Source organism: Mesoplodon bidens, assembly GCF_964165515.1.
Source record: "Mesoplodon bidens genome assembly, chromosome: 5".
Classification (NCBI taxonomy): domain Eukaryota; kingdom Metazoa; phylum Chordata; class Mammalia; order Artiodactyla; family Ziphiidae; genus Mesoplodon; species Mesoplodon bidens.
This window is the reverse complement of record NC_138161.1, coordinates 61,595,272-61,616,628: the sequence shown is the minus strand read 5'-3', so window position 1 is coordinate 61,616,628 and position 21,357 is coordinate 61,595,272. Positions and strand designations below refer to the sequence as shown.

At 35.2% G+C, this 21,357-nt stretch overlaps 1 protein-coding gene across 9 annotated transcripts in view; it reads left to right on the top strand.

Annotated features, from left to right (window-relative positions):
• Nucleotides 1–21,357, top strand: part of ZBTB20 (zinc finger and BTB domain containing 20) — an 830,948-nt gene that overhangs the window by 363,655 nt on the left and 445,936 nt on the right. The gene's annotated exons all lie outside the window — the stretch shown is intronic.

The following is a 21,357-nucleotide window of genomic DNA, read 5'->3' as shown; positions in this document are numbered from 1 at the left end:
AATAAAATAACAATGTGACTTATTTTAAATAATTTTATTTAAAATTAAAATTTTTTAATTAAATATTTTAAATAATTTTTATTAAAAATATATAGTGTGATTTGTTTTCTCTCTCGTTATATAAGTACCCACATAATATAGCATTCCTGATATTGCCGCTTGACCCACAAAACCTAAACTATTTATGATCTGGCTCTTTATAGAAAAAGTTTGCTGACCCTGTCCTAGATGAAGGACCTAAAATTGAGAAAAGCTGAATGATATTCCCAAGATATTGGTTAGATCCCTTTCATCTCTTTGGTTCAGAATATTCTAATATTGTATGGGCTCTGGAGTGTCTGGTTTGAATCCTAACTCCACCTTCTATTAGCCTGTTGATCTTAAACAAGTTATTTCACTTCTTTGTCTCAAGTTTTCTTATATGTAATAGAGTGTTGTTGTGAGCGTTAAATAAGAGAATATATATGAAATGATTATAACACTGCCTTGCACATGGTAAGTGCTCAAAAATTGTTACTTATTGTTATAATTAGTGTCAACGTGTTTAATTAGTAGGGTATCCTAAAAAGAAGGGATTAATTCACATCCTATCTTTCATTTTCTTACAATAAGAGTGAGGGTATCTCATCTCAGATCTGGGGAAGAATTGGCATTTATTCACATTCTCATTTCTCCGCATGATCTGTTCATCCTTCTTTACAATAGCTCCACAAGTTAATCCAAAAAAAAATTAAGTACTTCTAAAATACAAACATGCATGCATAATTTATAGTATTGATAGGAAAAAAAAAAAAAAAACAGAGCACTTAAATGACAGCCACGCAGCACACCGGCCCTGAGTCCAACAGATGAGGGTGAGACCATTTTGTTCTCTCATCCTGTATATCCTAAGGACATTTTTACCATATTTAAGACGATTTGAACTGATCACATTCATTTCTGTGATGGGGTTGAGAGTCAGCTGCTATTTGTTAGTTTTTTAACAAGACAATACAATGTTTAATTGTATTCTGTGCAATGGTGAACTGTATTTTTGTCCATTCTTTTCTATGCTATTCACATAAGACATTATTTGCCCAGTTTATTGAGGCTCTTCATCTGTTGCTTAGACTACAAAGCCATGATGCTGAACTAGATGAAATCCAGGGAGACAAATGCCCTATGTATTGGATCATTTAGTATTTTACTCTGTTAGTTCTCTAGACTGTGGCAGCTCTAGTTAACTATACTTTCCATGCAAAGAAAAAGAAGAATACAGTTTTATTCCTTCCTCAGAGTTGAAATGAAGGAAGGCAGTATGTTTTCTGCTTTAATAAATCCAGAATTTTGGTTTCTAAGACAGACTTACTGTATGGTTGACAATTTGGGGGGAAATATTTGGTATAGGGAATAGGTTATGGCTTGGAGTTGAAGAAGAATCACAACAAAAAGACCAGTTCAAACCTTTACTTATTAAAATGATAAGAATTAGTGTTGCCTGTAATTGCTTCCTCTGTGACTCCTGTGTTATGTTTGTTCAATTTACTGGTCCAAGCAAGATTTTACTTTTCGCAGGCCTGTAGATATAATCTCACAAAAGAAAGCAGATTTTTTTCTGTTTCAGACATTATCACAGTCATCTTCCTGAGATTGCTATTGTTTATGATAAAAGATGTACCTTAACGGGAAAAAAAACACCAAAACCCTGAGGTAGGAAAAATGCTGCCATGTTGAGTCTTAAAGAAATTAAGAAAATAAATTTGTTTCTGCTCAGTATATCCATAATTAGATAGGTTGTTCAAAAGGCAAAATTTTGAGTAGCAAGCAGCGTGCTAAAGACCCACTTGTGGCCATCTACTCTGTAGATTTAAACGAGACCAAATCAGAAGAAATTCAAGGTCAATAAAAACCACTAGCATTTTATATTTGTCCAAATATAGTTCTGCCATATTTCTGGAATGAGTTAAAGTAAAATAGCTTACAAATATGCATTCCCATAACATCCACGTCTTCATCTAACATAAAATACATCATGTTATAGTTATTAATTTAATTGTCTGAATCTACTTCTTGGACAGAACACCTATTTCATCTTGACCACACATGTTATCCAATGTACTCAGCACAGTTCAAAATCAGAGTTGCAGTAGGTCCTCACATTAGGTTGAATGAATGAATATTCACAAATGGATGAATTTTCTAAGGGGCACTATTATTATTTTATTTACTTAGACTTATTGCCATTTCAGCGACATATATATCAACTAATAGCCATGAACTATATATTAATACTTTGAGTTTCATACAAATACAAAGGAATGCCTTTGATGTTTATATCATTCATTCACAGATATTTCCACTAATATCTGCACATCAATCAATTTCCAAATTAAAGATATAATGCTCTGTTTTCACAGATTTATATTAAGTATTTGCATCAGGATTGAGATATTACCCTCTCTACTAAAATTACCTTTATTTCCCCAGCTATAAGTACTTACTTATTCTCTGATCTTCCACAGCACATTGTCTGGGTCTCTTGTTGAATTTACTTTCATATTTCTGCCATGGTTTGTTAGTCTGATTACATTTGCTCCCCACACTGCAGTTAGTTCTTCTGCCTTGTAAAGTACTGCATAGTAGATTCTCAAATATTTGTGATTTTTTTAAAGAAATTTGTGGGAAAAAACTCACAAAACTTACACACGTTAAGACTTCAAAAATATTTTATTCTTACTGAGAGCATTTATCCCCAGCACGGAGATCACAGATCCATGGCCAGTCACTTCTACCTCAACATTTCCCTCCATTGAATAGGAGTGTCTATGAGAGTCTTAGCTCTTCTTTTAGGGACTGCTAACTAGCCTCCCCCATTGTAGTAGTTGTTATTAGTTAACTAGTTCTCATTTATTCAGTGACTATTTTACTGAGCAACTGTTGAACAAAAATGAATGGAACAATTTTGTCCTCAAGTGGATCACTGTACAATCGGAGAAAAAAATAAACAAATAATTACATAGTAGAAGGTTAATGACTTTGAGACATGCATAAGAGACAGTGGGGTCATATAAGGGGGGCATTTGCACCTTCACTTTCCTCTTAGAGTGTTCTCTCATGTTCCCCACAGCATCAGACAATATATGCATCCTGCTAAGCATCTCCTGCTCTCTCATTTTCTCCTTTGCCTTTTAAGACTTACCTCTCAGTTGCTTTAAGTCAGACCCAGATGCAGCCTTTTAGTTTATTCCTTTTAAAAGGATGATAATCCCTGTCTCAAACACATCTAAGTAAACCAAACTGAGGCTTTTCCTCATACTACATTATTCATGCTGAGATGGAATATTGGTATGAATTAAATTAGGCCACAAATTGAAAGACAGAATACTTAAACAAGTCTCATTAATGAGAATACCCTTACCCCCTGAAAGTGTTTAACAGGCTTGTACATATTAGTAGTAACAGCTATTTATTGAGTAATTACTATGTGCCAGTTCCTGTTCTAAGAGATTTATATGTAAAGTTCTATTATTCCACCCTCACTACTGCTCTTTTAAATAGTCACTATTGTTATCTAATTTTACTGGTGTGAAATTGAGGCACAGAGAGGAATAAATTTGCCCAAAGTCAACTAAGTGGCAAGGTCAATATTCAGTCCCAGGGAATCTGATTCCAGAGCCTTACACTTTTAACAAGTTCACGTAGTTCCTAGTAGCAAGTATCCAAATCAGAACTTATTTTTATATAACTCTAAAAAGTATTCACATTTTCTGTTTGTGGGGGGATAATCTTTATCCTAAAATAGATTTTAATAATGCTCTTTGTATTTCCCTTCAATTTGCATATATGCTGAGGAAGTGCGAGGTGATATGCAGAATAAATGAATGGACAGTTACCATGTTAGAAATACAGAACATGTTTGTTTATTTGTGATAAGTTATGTGATTTCCTAGAGGTAAATCTGTCTAAACTGTTTATATGTTAATAATCTAAGCAATTCTTTAAAATATGGATGCCACCATCTTTGTACTATTTAAGCCAGCAAAGATGTGGCTGCATATTAGAAAGTGCATCTCTGCTTAGTGCTCTACTCCACTGAAAAAGCTCTTCCCTTTTCTTTTTCTTCTCCTCCATCAACCTTCTACTTTTAATTCTCTTCTGTTTCTATCTTCATGTAACATCCTTTTTGTCTCAATGCAAATAGTAAAGTATGCTTTATTAAAACACTCACATATTGTTTCTTCATCTGTAAAATAAGCAATTGGATTAGATGATCTTAAAAGGTTCCTATGGGAAGACTCTATGATCTATCTATGTATTTGATGGAGATACCATTTTATTAAGAAAACTAACATACAGTAATCTGTAACCAAGAAACATCATGAGAGTCATTGATGTAGAACATTTTTATCCAGAATTTAAAGTCTGGTTTTATTCGTTACAGATTTTTAAAAATTCACTAAACTGCATCAAAGAAAGAAATATTAACTTTACATTTTTTACGTACGTAATTTGCCTGTGTAGGGAGGGCTGTGTAAGTCCACCCACTTTGAAGATCTAAATGCATAATCAAAAGGTGTTTATTGGAAAACTTATACTAAGTAACTGGTAACCTGGGACTTTAATTCAAGTCCCAGAAACATGATAATTAAAATGCTGGAGACAAGTCCTTGTTCATTTAAAAGGTACCCAATTACATCTTATATCTTCCCAAATGTCCTTGACTCTTGATTTTTAAAGCTCCATTCATCTCAACCATTTCTCCATCACAGCCAACTATATTATACTAAACTCACCCTACTATATTTGTTATGGCTCAGTGTATTTGTTATGGAACAGTACATATTATTAACTTTCAGGATCATAACCTATGCTAAAGGAGTTAAGGTACTTTTGTATTAGGATTTTTAAAAAATTCTTTTATTGTTTATCTCTTCAGCAAACAATGTTTTACTACAAAGTTTGCAAAGTCAAATGGACCAATCTGCATTGATCCTGGCCACCCATTCTCCTGTGCCTTGAGTTACATATCAGCTGGTTATTCCTTAAGAATTAACTACATGATGTACAGCTAAGGGAAGCTAGTTGAAAGAAAAACATATTCCCTGCCCTTTAGGAACTTGTAGAAACAAGTGGGATGGTGATAAATGCAAATGTTAACAATTGCCTCCTGAGTTGTTGGAAGGGTTAATAAATGAGTAAAGAGCAATTATAAGTATATGGTGCACCTGTACCACACTCAAAGCAAAGATATGCATTCTGACCTTCCAAAGATAAGGTGTACATAGTGCTAAAATAAATAAAACAATGAGACGTGGGAGTATGAAGGTGGAATTTGCATTGATCGCTCTTCACTCCAGATAGTGAATCTCTGAAGTCCTGAGAGCTTGAACTGCCTCAGGTCAGGATACAGCTGGTCATGGTGGGAAGTGGAGAAGGAATGCAAGGAGATTCTCATTATTCGTGCTTCCCCAAATGTAGGCTCATGGGGACAACTACCAGTTTCTTTAGCCTCCTGGTACTTTGAATAACTTGGGATATCTTTTTTCAGTGTGTTAGTTGTATTAATCATCAGTTTATTATCTGTTTATTTTGTTAAAAGATAGAGTATTATGTTTTTCTGTTTTTAAACCTACTTTCAAATGAATACTCAGTGGTAGTTACATGAAAGTAGCAAAAAATAAATGACCATCTTTTATATATTTTGTCATTGGAGTGTTATCTTCAAAAGGACAACTCGATCTCTAGATCTCTATTTGCTTTACAAAGGTACTAGAGAATAGAGTCAACATTTCTGCTTGATTTTCTCAGTCCTTATCATTTGCTGATTGATCTAGAATCTCTTTAGGCTCTCCAGATCTTCTATTTCTTCATCTATATTAGTGGTCTAGGTCTACTGACCTCATGTTGTTTATGAAGATTAATGGTTTGGTTGTTGAAAAACCCAATAGCTGAAAAGAAGCATGGGAATTGAAGAGTCTTTCTTGTCCTTTTAAATGATGCAGCTGCTATAGATTTTTAATGATCTAGGGAAAGTGATAAACTGAGCAGTTTGGTCACATAATAGTCATTTTGCTATTGGACTTTTCTAGATTTGTTATTATTTTAATGCATCTATCTAAGAATTCTTGGGTTTTGGTTCCAAATTATCTGAGTTAATCTTTAAAATTGACTGTCCTTTGAATAGCTAACAGAAAGTTACCTCAAGTGCAGACAGATCTTCACTTTTATAGCATAGCCTATACATGCCAAATATAATATTGATATGTATATGCCAAATCAATTGCTGCTGTAGTTCATTATATTATACTGACAATTTAGGGGGTAAATGACTGGTAATACATTATATATAAATGTTTATTTTAAAGGGAAAATATAATAGATTTGTCCTACTTCATAAAATATGCAAACTAGTATTAGAAAATTGGAGCATTTACACTTACAATCTGTAAAATCTGTTAAATGACCTCTTGTACTCTCTTTTCTCTGTTTATTTTCACTCTCAATGTGCTGTAGGTCACAAATGCTGTTAAGAACTCCAGTATCTCCACAAAGAATTTTGTCAAATCTTAGCACCCTATTTTCCACTCCTCCTTCAACCTGAGACTTTGATGATTTCAGCAATGTGCTGAACAATGGAGTCTTGAAGCAGTTACCATCTATATTAGTTTCCTGTGACAGCATAACATAATTACTACAAACTAGGTGACTTAATATATCAGAAACTTCTTCTCTCACAATTCTGGAGGTCAGAAGTCCAAAACCAGTATCAATGGGCTGAGATCAAGGTGTTGCCAGGGCTTTGTTCTTTCCAGAGAGAATGTGTTTCCTTGCCTTTTGCAGCCTCTGGTGACTGTCAACATTTCTTGGTTTGTGGCTGTATCACTTCAATCTCTGCTTTCATGGCCAATTAACTTGTCCCCCTGTGTCTGCGTGAAATCTCCCTCTTATAAGGATACCTCTGATTGCATTTAGGGCACATCTAGATAACCCAGGACAGTCTCCCCATCTTAAAATCCTTAACTTAATTATATCTGCATAGTCCTTTTTTTCATATAAGGTAACAAACACAGGTTCCAGGGATCAGGATGTGGCTATCATTTGTGCAGAGGGAGGCTTATTTAGCCTAGCAGACCATTTTTCTCTCTGCACCTATTCTCCCTCTCCTGCCTTGTCCTCCCTTCATTTCTACTAGCACACTCAGCCAGACCGAGAAAATGCAAGAGATGTCCAACGACTTCACTTTCCTATTCACTCTTTATACTTTAGGTTGAACAAGTGGGCAAGTCACATGACAAATCCAAGCATTAAGATTTTATAAGATTGGATAAGGCTAAGTTCATGAGCAATGGGCTGCAGATTTGTGGGTTTTGTGTGTGTTTTTTGGCCTGATTCACATAATTTCCATCTTAATTCTAAGGACATTTGCCTGAAGAGAGCCAGTTCTGCCTTCCTCAGTGTTAACCTTCCTCCATCATTGTGCCTAAGGCAAGGGGAATCCAACGACTCAATCAAATGTCAACTCCCTGTCACACTCCATTCAGGAAAACTGTATGCTGTAGCAGTGGGTCTTGAGTGTTTATCCTCAGGCTACCTAATGAAGAGGGACATTGCAGAAAGGTGGCTGTGGGGAAAACATCTGGAAGAAATAAATTTCCTAGGATCAAAGGGCTCCGTGTGCAGCCCAGAGGGTCCTCAGGGTGCTCCTCAGAGCAAACAAACAGTTCTCCTGATGAGTCACTGCAATTTTTTCTGCCAGAAGCCCACATGTGTTGCAAGATCTCAAGGAAAAGGAGTGGAGTAAGGAGAGAAAAGTGATTTTTAAAAGATCCTAACCATATGAATAAAAGAAATTTCAGCATGATTACAATCCTTTAATATACCCACCATCCTTAACAATGTATCACTTATATTGCGGCAGATTAAAATTATGGATAACAAAATATTTTTTAAAACGCACAAAAAGCCACCGGGACAAAGAAAGGACGTTTGGGAAGAATACGACACTCTGAAACAACATATTTTTTTTTTCTCTAACACGTGAAAATTGGCAGAGGAAGGTGAAGCCCAGGACTATGTCCCGATCCCTAGCCAGTGGCATTTTTCTGAGGAAAAAAAGTTACTTATGAATCAGTACAGCCATGCTTTGTTCTGCATGAGTGTTTTAATAGAGCGAGTGTAATATAAGGATCAGGTGGGCTCGTGGGAATGGAACAAAAGGTTTTGTAAAATTAAAGCAAAATAATTATAGCTCTAGGTGCAAAGCAAGCATACTCCAGCAGTTGATAGCAAGGACCTGCTCAGAATGGAGAAGGGAGGGCGCATGCTGGAAGTTTTTTTTCTTTTTCTTTTCTTTTTTTTTTTTTATTCACTAACAAAGGGTTTTAATAGGTAACAGTTGTAAAGCTGTCTTTGAAAGTAATTAATGCACCCACACAAAAATTTATTAAAATGAAAATTTAAGGAATTGTCTAAAATGAATTAATTAACAAAAAAAAGAACATCATGCCTTTCTTATTTTTTAAAGACGGAGAGAAGGTTAAGCAAAGCAGATTTTTGTGAGATTGCATTTTAAAATGTTCCTGGTTTATTTAGTATCCGAATAGCCCTAAAAAAGAGAGTTGGTGGGATTTATTATTATCCGCCCCCTTTGGAAATACTAAATTGGGACAGATATAAAATGGGGATAACTTTGCTGTGCCTGAGACTCAAAGTCCCTCAAGATTATGATATCTCCTTATAAAATGACCAAAGTTTTTAATAAGTTTTCAGAGACCTGTAGTAAACAGAATGTAGTGTTCGAAAGAAGAGAAAGGTGAGTATTTTTTCTCACATGGTCTTCATCCTGCACAGTTCTTAACCAAGCCATTAGAGCTATACTTCCTGTTGTGGCCTCGTGCAACACAAAAGGAAAGCTGCAAAGTGTGGTGTTAGAAATTTTTACCTCATGTATTTCCTGTCTCTACAGAAAAAAAAAGTTAATTGCATTTATCCTGTTTCTACAAGAATTTTTAATCACTACATTTGTTTTTCTTCCTTTTTTCATTTGTATTATTTCATACTGTGATATAAAGTAGAATATGTACAACTTGCTGAGCATTTACCCTTTACTGTGAGAATCATTTCTAGTCGATTATAAAAGTATCCATTTTCAGCAAGTTGTTATACCTCAAAAACTTTTAGGTTCTGAACTTGAGTATATCTTCAAAAGTCAAGTTCTCTAGACCTTCCATGCTGAAAAATCATTGGAAATTGCTGCCCTTCCTCCAATATTGTTTTGTTCTGTCAAGGCCAGAATCTGGCTATGCAAAAAAATGTGAATAAGAAAGAAAATTGTTTGGAAGCTACATTTGAAAAATAGCTCTGATGCCATATAAAAATACATAATTGTAATTTTGAAAATAATTTTCTTTAAATCTATGGTTATAAGACAACTTATATAGTGGGGAAAACACACCCTAGTACACATATGACCTGTGAATTCTGAGTACGTTTGCTTGGATTCTGCCTTCATTTTCTCTTAAATGGCCATTATTATCATATCTTTATAATCCTTTGAACTATTCTCAGATTTTTCTTTTTCGTTTTCAAGACAATGGATTTAGTTGGTGTGAGTATTGTAGCACTATTGGTATAGTATTCTTACCTGCGACAAAAAGGCATATTTCTGAAGCTCCCTGGTGAAGACACTTTGCATTTAAGTAGATATACACTCCTCATGATCTTTGTCCTTTAGTCCTTTGTTTCTCTGGGGATATGACTGAAAGAAGGAAAATCAAGGGAAAAATGTGTTTGTAGTACCAAGAACTTTCTGTTTTCATGATATTGATTCCTGTTCCAACTCCTTACCATATAATTTTAAACTATTGTACCTATTGGCCACTGAACTGGAATGGTATATTATATTTCTATTGCTGCTGTAACAAATGACTACAAATTTACCAGCTTATAACACCACAAATTTATTATTTCATAGTTATGCATATCAGAAGTTTGGGTTGGCTCAACTGATTCGTCTGCTCCAGGTTTCACAAGACCAAACTTGTATCATACTGCCAGGTTCTTAACTGGAGGCTCTGGGAAGAATCTGCTTCCAGACTCATTCAGTTCCTTGTGGTTATGGGACTAAATCTCCATTCTTTTGTTGGCTGTCAGTTGGAGGCCATCCTCAGCTTTTTGCACATGGGCCCCTATATCTCTGTGCAGACAAGAGTACTTCACATCATTATCACCATTGGAATTTCTCTGACTTCCCCTTATACCACGTCTCTTTTCCAAATTCCAGCCAGAAAAAGTTCTCTGCTATTGAGGTAATTAGATTGGCCCACCTGGATAATCTAGGATACCTTTCTGTTTTAAGGTCCATAACTTTAACTGCCTCACCTAGTTCCTTTTCCATGTAACATAACATTTTGCCATGTACTAAAGGTTCTAGGTTTTAGAGAGTGGACACTTTTGGGATGCAATTATTTTGCCTACTGCAGATGAATTCTAGAACAATGGGTCACTTCCAATATTTATTTTTGGAGTACTCTGAGTGTTCTTTTTTTGCTCTAGAAACAGAAGGAAAGGCAGTATGAATACTTACAAAATCTATTAGTAGGTTTTCTCCTGAAAAACTTAAACGTTCATCCTCATATATCTCATGGTAAAAAGTATTTTTTCTCACTTGATAAATAGAACAACTAGGGCACAGGAAAAAAACATGTTGATCATTAGAGCCTGAGCTAGACTGGAAGTTTTCAGGCTTATGATGACAGATTTTATTCATTGACACCCTTTTTTTTCTCCCCAGAACATGCTAGAACCATAGTGGTAGCCCAACTGGGAAAGGGAAGTAAGCCAAGATTGAATAAACCTGAAATGGGATTACTAAAATATCAGTAGAGATGATTTACATGGAGGGCTGAGATAAATGCAGTTATAACCTGCCAGGAAATAGGAAAATCTCAAGTCTCTCACTGGCGCCTAAGAGAGCATGATGTGGTGAGTGAAGGCATGACATAAGGCATAGTGAAATTGGTCAGATAGATGGCAGCATTCTGATGGAGGGGTTAACAAGGTGGGCTAAGGATGCAGTAGGAGGAATCCGAGTTGACTGAGGACCTCAGTTTACAGCTGAAATTAAACTGGAAGTTTCTAGTGCCCCAGGGAAAAGGGACCATAAATAAATCTTTTGGTAAGGTTGAAGGAAGGGCTAAGGTCAAAAGGAAGTAAGGTCAAAGGGAGATAAGGAATAGGAACTGGGGACAAATTTCATCTACATTTCAGTTTTGCTCAAGATGGGTTCTGATGTCTGGGATATAAGCATTGCTTTGGACATTAAGGGATAAATACAGGTAAATCCACTAGATTGTAATTTGTTATACCCTTTCTTCAGGTAAGAAATTAGCCCATCCTAGCAATCTACCATCTTATTTGTTTTAAAATATGGCTATATATCTCAGATTAAAATAAAAAATAGGAAGGAGAATTTTCCAGCTAAAAGACTAATTTCCCAAGTGAAAACAGGGAATATAAAGACAATCAAATTGTAAAACTTTAACAATAACTAAATTTTGGACTCTATTTAAAGATGGAAGAATGAAAATATACTAATATATTTTTAAAGTCAGTTTTTACTTCTAATTTAATAAATCCAATGTAAGTAACCAACCACTTATCAACTAATAGGAAGGATAGTTGAAGGTAGATAATGTGTATTTATATTTTTTTCTCAAAATATGTTCTACTATGCTGTTCCTGTATTTACGTTGATTCGATTTATAAATTATTTGTCAACATGTGCCACTACTAAATACTAAGTGCCTAAATAAGTTATGTGTAATGAACAGTTTTTGAGTGCAGTATAGGATAGCAGAAAAATTACTGGGAAACTTATCAAAATTCCTGAATTCCCATCTTTACCTCATCACATGTTAGATATATGATATTAAGCATGTCAATTAATCACATATAGCCTGTTTCCTCAGTTGTAGGATAAAGATAGTATCTCTCCCACTTACTTTCCAGAATTGATGTCTAAATCAGATGGAATAAAGATACCTTAAGTCCTTTAAAGATTGTGAAATACTATGAAAAAATTATGTTTTAAATAAATAGAAATAATTCTCATTATTACACGAGGCATGGTCTGTGTCCTCAAATATATGCAGTCTAGTTAAAATGTTGAAATTAATTTATTATTCATTATTTGATTTTTTTCATATCTGTTGCCAAGTCTCCATGTCATTTCTTTTTTTTTTTGCGGTACGCGGGCCTCTCACTGTTGTGGCCTCTCCCATTGCGAAGCACAGGCTCTGGACGCACAGGCTCAGTGGCCATGGCTCACGGGCCCAGCCGCTCCGCGGCACGTGGGGTCTTCCCGGACTGGGGCATGAACCCGTGTCCCCTGCATCGGCAGGCAGACTCTCAACCACTGCACCACCAGGGAACCCCTCCATGTCATTTCTTATGTGTCTGATGAGTTGCTATTCCCAATAGTAAGTAGTGTTGGTTTTCAATGTTATTGTAACTGTTAGAGCTAATATTCAAAATCAGGACAGTATTAGATGTCAGTGCACTATCAAAGACAATTAACAGGGAGGAATGTAAAATTACTGATTAAAAACATGCAGAATCACTAAAATATTATATATCTGGCTATATATTTTATTTTTGTTAATTAAATAGTTCATTAGTCATAAGTTCCAAAACCAATGAAAAGAGTCAGAAGCTTAAGGGTTGACTTGGAGACAAGGGACACTTTTTTATGCATGTGTTTGTTGTTTGTTTGTTTGTTTTATATCACATTTCCATTTCTCCAAGTCCCTACCCTCATCTATTTATTTTGGCTTGGTTCAGATTCTAGAGCCAATAGTTCTTTACACTGAGCTAATGGATGGTTAGAGAGTGCAGGGATCAGTTTAGAGTTTATATGGGCCTTTTGAAAATGCGTGCAAATATGCTTCATATGTATGTGTATGCGTATTTTTAAAGTATGCAACACCTAATTTGTATGTGTTGGTAGATGTGCCCTTTCTTTCTTCCTTGGAGAGGTTCATGGATTTTATTTATTCTCAAAGGGATACATGAGCTTAAAAGCGCTTGGAGCTGCTGAATTACAGATTGGTACCTAAGTGAGCATCAATTAAAGGGAGTAATTTTCCTTCCCCACTCCCTTTTCAACTATCGCAGTTGTGTCCCAAACATTTGAGTTGGAGTAAATAGTAGGTAAAAAAAGATCAGAGGGACAACCAGTGGGAAGGGGATGAGAGAGTACCTCTATAATGGCTTTCTCTCTTTCTTTCCTACTTTCTCACCTTCTTACTTTATTGCTTTTATGCTCAATTGATCAATTGTTTTCTTGCTTTTCCTTCCGTCCTTCCCTTCCTTCCTTCTTTTCTTCCCTCCTTCTCTCCCTCCTCCCTTCCTTTTTCTTTTTTTTATTCAATTACTCCTCTTCAGAGGAGAAAGATTAAGCAAGCATTATTTTCAGTAAGCGTCAAAGAATATATTTTTTTAATGCTGTAGCAGTAACCCTTTCCTCATTCCCTTCTCATTTCCTTTTCCATTGATCTGAATTTTTTCATTTTACTACTATCTCAGTTTTGAGAGCATGATTTCCCATCTACCAGAAGCAGTAGTGCTCTGTAGAAGTCAGTTCTATAGCAGAAATCATTTAGAAATCAGTAGAAAGAAAAAGTAATACCTGTAAAAAAAAAAAATCCATCACTTTCTTTTTCAACGTTTTAGCTCCCTACTTAAATATCATCATCTAAGCTAAAATTTCCCCCAATGAATAAATAAATTGACTTGTGAATTGTTAACATAGAAAATAGATGAAATTAAACTGTAATTCTTCTATTTAGTGGTATAATTGAGTTGTTTTAGGGACATGGAGAAGGCCATCTCTAACTTCTATGAAGGATAAAAAAAAGATTACAATTTCTACCATCTTGAGCAAGAACTTCCTATTACCATAAAGAATGAATGGCTATCTTCACTTTTTCATTTTACCCAAGAATATCATTATATCATCATCAATTTTTTTAGAGAGAATGAGTTTGGGAAAGGAAGAAAAAGATGATTATAATATTATGGATTTCTGTTGACAGTTGAAAATGTTGTTATGCAGAGTTTTCCCTATGCCCTATTCTTGTAGGATTAGAATTTTCCAGTTGGATTGACTTGGCTGTCAAAAAGTCAAGTTGATTTTTCTTTCCCCAGATTAAGTTGATAATTGGCTGAATAAAATGCTAATAACAATTAGGAAAGGTAAGATTTTAAAGCTACTTAACAAAACAAACTTTGTGGGACTATTTTGTATTTTATTTTATTTATTTATTTATTTATTTATTTATTTATTTTGGTAAATTCTCCAGAGAACACATTGTATAAAGTTATGGCTTCCTGTTCCATGAAGTATTTCTTCCTTGACCTACCTGCCATAACTGCTTAGCTTACACTTAAAGAAAAAAAGGTTTCCATTCCACTATTGAATCTTTAAAGAAATATCAAGGTACAGTCTTTCTTTTTCGCACAAAAGCATTCAGAGCACTAGTTTTAAAGAGAGCTTAATTCTTGCACTAGATGTTTTTAACTCTCTTTTTTTGTTCAGAACACAGGAATGCTACCCTCTCTTGTCTTTCTTAACATCTGCAGGACTTTTTTCCTTTTCTGTGCCCAGTTCAGATTGTCTTGCTCTCAATACCAGCTACTCTATCTCATTTTTCCTCCACTACTGTTTCACCCTTTCCTTCTTTCTCTTGCTTTGCCTCAGTGTTCTTACTTTCCCCCTGTATTCGTTATACTTAGAATTGTCTGTAACTTCTCATCTGGACAAACATCTCCTAGTTTTGACCTAGACTCAAATCCCATTTCTTAATTGTTCTCTTCTAAGTAGCCATCCTCTTCTCTACCAACAATTTATTTTGGTAACCATCCCAACCTCATTAGGCTATGTATGTATTTTAAACAAATAAGCAAAAATAAATTCATATTTATCTGCCTTGCTAGTCAAAATGCTTTTCTTAGAGGTTGGGGACTCTTTGATATCTTCTGAAGAGTACATATCACTTTATCTTTTCAGTAAAGGTGGCAATATCTCATTGCATTAGCAAAAATTGAAAACTGTACGTTTCATATATATTGGTCATCTAGATATCACTGAGACATCGAATGGTTTATTTATTTAAAGCATATCAATGACACTTTTCCTGAAGTGAATCTTATATTTTTCAACCTTCTTAAACAAAGTGTTGCAAACGTGAGTTAATCTTTATATAATGATTCTGTGATCATCATTACTGTATTAGTTTCCTAGGGCTACTGTAACAAAGTACCATAAACAGGATGCCTTAAACAACAGAAATGTACAGTGTCATAGTTCTGGCAGGTAGAATCAGCAGGGTTGGTTTCTTCTGAGGGTTGTGAGAAGAAATCTGTACCATCCTTCTTTTCTAACTTCTGATTGTTTGCTGGCAATCTTTGGTGTTCTTTGGCCTGTAGAAGTATCTCTCTGATTTCTGTCATCATCTTCAGATAGTGTTCTCCCCATGTGGATATGTGTGTCCAAAATCCCACTTTTTATAAAGACACCAATCATATTGGATTGGGGTCCATTCTACTCCAGTATGACCTCATCTTAACTAATTGTATCTGCAATGACCCTATTTCCAAATAAAGTCACATTCTGAGTTATTGGGGGTTAGAACTTCAACATATTAATTTTGAGGGGATATAATTCAACCCATAACAAATATAAATATTTTTTTGTGTAGAGCTCTACCACACTGATTTCTGTAGGACACAATTATAGATATGTTTGCAAACTGTACCTAGTTCTCAGCCTTGGATACTTCATCTCTCCCCTACTCCTTTCTTCCTCTTCATTCTGAGACACAGAGTGATCATTTCTTACAGTTCCCATTGTGCTTTCTTCTGGAAGTATCTCATCTTTCCATCTAACATGAATGGAGGTCGCAGATAACTAATGCTACTATGTAGTAAGGAAGAATACATAGGTTCCAAGTTAAAGTCTCACTGATGAGTAAAGATAAGTTTGGACAATCATGTGTACTTTATGGCTTTTTTTTTTTTTTTTTAGTTTCTCAAGGACTCTATTTTCTCTTTTCTGGGTTCATGACCACGTTAAATCGAGATTTAGTTATAGGTGAATATGAGAAGGCTGGGTAATAGAGGTATTAATGTATTATTTTCTCATGACAGATATGAAATTTAAAGCTATATATCTGATTAAAATATTAGAAATTGTATTATCCTGTCTACTAGTTACCCAGGAGTTTACCCATTAGTATAGGAAAATCAGAGTTCTCCTTAGAATTCTGTAAGGTGTGAAATCTGAGTAGAACATACTTATCCTTTTGTATGGTGTCTATCACACTGAGATCATTCAACAAACATAATGGTAGTGCAGAACTGTGTTGAAGTCAAATGCTGTGAGTGGGAAAGGAAATGTGCACATTTAGTTCTTAGCAGGTAGTCCTTCCTGGCTGGATGAGGGGCCTGTGCCCATAGGTGCTGACCTACCAGGAGTGGCCCATGTGGTTCTCAGGGTACCATACTGATGAGCCACCCACCGTGGTTCTAGTTTTGGCAGCCACAGCCAAATTGGCTCTTTGATCTTTGGAGTGGCTCCTGCCACTGTGACTGTCTCTGTTTGTTTTGCCCCTCCCTTTTTTCATTACTCCCACCTGGCACTATAGGACAAAAAACTGAGAGGTGGGAGGAGGTTGGGAGGGGACACTTCAGGAACACAGCTTTGCCAAATATGAAAAGCTACTTAAGCAGTTCTGGTTCCAAAAGCTCATGTATAACATTTCTGCCAACCCATTAGTGAATACATTTTATTTTATATATCATTTAACAGTCTGCTAAAAATCACTTTCCCTGATTCGGCTTTCTCATTACCAGGGTCTTAGAGCCGCCATAAAAATAGTCTTAGAGATAGTCTCCCTTCATAAATATCTGAATATGCTTAGAAATATTTACTTCATCTTATGCCTTGATATTTTCAGATCAATTCCTCTAATATATCAATATTTGAAAATCAGCTTTGGTGACTTGATTGTATTGGTCATATTTTTTAAACTGTATGAAATTTTTGTTGAAAAGTTTTAATAGATTATGCAACAGTGTCTCTATTCTAATGCAGTATTTGAACAAAAATGTAAACATGACAATACCCATTTTATAGCTGAAAAAGTGAAAAGCTGAGGTACTAAATATGTTACTTAAGATTATACAGGGTGTTGGTGTCATTCTACCCATTTGATACTGGTAGTATCATTGGATACTCTGAAATTTAGGAATTCAGCATATGCTCTATGAGACGATAGCAATATTTTCTCCACATTATCTTGACAATATCATTTAGGTATCATAGATAAGGAGACAGAAAACTGAGACATAAGGGGATATTAAATGACTTGTAGCAAATCACATAGCAAGGTCACAGGAAAGCTGACAAGGTCTTGGACTCCTTCACTGTGTGAACTAGCCATGACTAGTTTTCTGACAAGAAATATTTTTCTCCTTTGGGGAATCCCAATTTTCACATTTGTAAAGGTTGGAGACTTTCACTGAAAAAGTAATGCCTCAAGGGACAAGGACCTTTTGAGAAATTTAAGGTTTTAATCTCAACCTAGTACAGTCAAATATATTGATCACCACTTAACAATTTACTTCTAAATACTTCTAAAATTCTTGTTTAGACAGAATTCTAAATTTGAAGCTGGAATTAAATCACCCTTTCCCTCCATCATTATCCAGTTGTCAGTTAATGAAATATTTAGGTATTAGGTATTTATGTACATACATAAAAATGCATAAGTTTGGAAACTGTAAAGTATATGGAATTTATTTGAGAAAATGTTATTAAAAAATAGTATCAACTTTGAACTGTTTCTGTTCTAATGTTTGTTTGTCATCATTTTTAACCAGAAGATTAAATTTCCCTAAATAAGGCTGGAGAATCAGGTAGTTAATAAGGAAAGAGAGACTCAACCTGGCCAAAATTGTACTAAGTCATTGTTACCAATCTAGGTATCCCAGGGAAAGAGTACTTGAAGTAGTCTTCCATACATCTTCTTTCTACCAATTAGGGTTTCTAACTGAGAAATAAGCAGATTCTAGAAAGCTCTGACTGCCCAAGAAATCCCACTCAGGCTACTGTGGCTCAGAAAATCCCTATGCTTATTAATTGGTCTGCTGATTTCCCCATCTCCTGATCTCAGGTAGAGGCCATTGAATAAGAACCAATAATGGAGGGTCCAGGCAGTTCCTTATCCCAAAGGAATCCTCAAAGGAGAAACCTTACATACACATTCAAGTAAATGAGAAGAGCCTTTGTGAAGCCCCTCCAATGACCCCCTCCATGAAGAAATACCCCCATTTCACCTACAACCAGCTTTATCACCATCAGTAAATGTGTGTTCCACTAATATTTGCTCTATAGTTTAGATCAAGAACTGGAGATGGCTGGTCTAAATCAAGGTCAAGTGAGAAGAAAGTATGTGGAAAGGGCATCAGGGTGCCTGGAGTTGGAGAATGCTGGTAGTTAGCTGGTAGTTAGCAAACTTAGCAGCATCGGGTTGTCTGAGGAGAGCCTATGACTGTACTGAGTGCTGGCTTCCGCAGTGAGTCCCAAATAAGCTTTTACATCTCCACTAAATGAAATGTAACATTGTATTAATCACTTGGAAAATTAAGATATATTTTTTTCTATTATTAACTGGTAAATTCTTGTGTCATCTCTCTCTATTTTGTGGGTCAGCTCTGTTTTCTTAAACACAACCATTTCAACTATATTATTAACATTCTCAAAGGAAATTCTACCAGACTACCAAGTCCAATTTGCTTTAGCTAAGGCTTACTTACATTTATTGTCTAAGGCAGGCTTACATATTACATGTGCCATTTGGCTCAGAAACAGTAAATTTTAGTTGTATATAATAAGCTTTAACTCTGAATGCTTCAAATGCCATATATTGTGCATCTATTCTGGGCTAATTTCTATGCTTTGTACCCTACTACATTACCTCCTTTAATTTTCACAACAAACAATTTTAGAGATAAGAGAATTGAGCCTCAGAGAACCTAATTAATTTGACGGAGGGCACACAGCTAATAAGTGGCCAAGCAAGGATTCAAACCTAAGCCATTCTGTCTCAAGGTCTTCCTGTCACTTTTTAAACCACTGTCTCATTCTGCTTCTAAAGGTGTAGAAGATTCTGAATTACCTTCTAAGAGTTTGTGAAGTTTTAATAAGGGAGAAGGGGGCTGCCGTAGCATGTGGTTCTGTGGTGCTAGTTTTTATTATCTAAAACATGCCCAACTCAAGCTAGTTGCCAGTTTGTCCCAAGTGCTAGCCTGTTGATACCATAAATGCTATTTTCCAGTCGTATTTTATGAGACATGCCTCTCATTAAATATAGAAGTTTAGCTCAATTCTCAAATTAACCTCAAAACTACCTTAATTTTGCTAGGTTAAAAATAATAACATAAATATTATATGTGACTAGGCAACTATAAAGTAATGGAACTGATTTTTGGTGGGTGTTAGTGGCAGTGGTCTCATTGTTTAGAATGAATCCACATAGTGCATATCCAGATTCACCACTTGTGAGTTTCATAATCTATTAAATGGAGATGGTAATAGTACCTGCTTTGTAATATTGTGAGGATTAAATGAGATAATATATGTAAAGTTCTTAGATCAGTTCCTAGCATATAGTAAGCACTCAATAAATGGTAAACTTATTATATATGAGTATTACAGAAATAAAAATCAAACCATAACTGGTAGGTGCTTGGTACATTCAGCAGCTCAATATGTATCTGTTGAATAAATTAATAAATTGTATCAGTTCTTCAAACTGGCTAGTGGTTAATGATTTATGGTAAATGCAGTATTCTGCCGGCTGCCTCACTATTGAGTTTAATATAACACAAAATGTTTAATGTCGTTAAGAACTCTATGCAATCTTCAGGAGCATTTCCTAGCTCTGAAAGAGCTTTTTTTTTGGTATTGGGGTATCATTTCTTTTCCTCAACATTTTCACCTTTAGTACTGTATAGCCTGTACTCTCTGGCTAGAGTTATACGTGTGACCAGTAAATGGATATAGATTTTCCCCTTCCTTTATTGGTCATGCAGATATGATTTATCTTATGGCATAATGAAAACAGAAGCTGTACAAGTATGTACATAGTGAAAGAAGATAGATGGGCTGGAAAAAAACAAAAAGTCAGTATGTGTTGTGAATGCTTCCTATTTGCCTAAGACAACTGAAACACTCTGGAGATACTGCTTACTTTTCTGGTGATGTCAAGATATCACAGTTTAGGGAGCCTTTTTTTCTTAAGAAATTCATTTTAAAATCCTGAAATGTTTATCATTATGTACCTGAATTTATCATGCTTTAAATACCATAGTTTCTAAATGGTAATCTGATTCTAATAAAAGTTCAAAGGTTTGCCTCTCTCTAGAATGTTCTTCTACCAATGATATTTCTACTCTACCTTTAGAAACAGTCCATGCATCACTTCTAGAAGCCCTGCCTCATACTTTTATGCATATTTATGTCATTCCCTTTGTTATAGTGTATTATATTGGGTTGACCAAAAAGTTTGTTTGGGTTTTTTGGTAAGATGTCACTGAAAAACCAGAATGAACTTTTTGGCCAACCCAATCGTTTTCTGTTTAGATTTTCCCTTTTTGAATCTAGTGGCTAAATTGTGAGCTTCTTGAAGATGAGGATAGTGCTTTATTTATCTCTTGATACATAGTATTATTCAGTTCCTAGGATAGAGTAGGTGCTCAATAAATATATACCCAATAAATTAATGAACTTGCAGTCACACACACACACACACACACACATACACATTAGGTCAAGGCATGAATAAAATGTCCTATAACTTTGCATGTTCCTTAAGTGCTTGTGAACCTTTTAATATTGTTTATGAATAGACTGATATATTTCCGAATGTTCTAGTCACCTTGGGGGAAACTTTCTAATCTTTGAAAACAAATTTTTTTTTTTTTTTTTACCTTTTCTTATTCTTTGTTTTTACTTCGAGCGTCACTTTTGCACATGGACTCAAGTGTGCTGTCAAGTACTGATTGTTTGACTGGACCATACAGTGTTATGAATCCTTAGTTTTATTCACACACTGCCTGTTTGGTGGCTTTGTTCAAGTACATAATCATATGTTATATAATAAATACATGGATTGTGTCAGTTAACTGGAAAAGTCTTACTTTCAAAAGCAGTTCTCAGCATTTAATACAGTGCTTGGCATATAGTTGGGACTCAGTAAATGTTTGTGGAATGCATGAATAAATCAGCCATTATTGTTAACTGTTTTGAAGATGAGG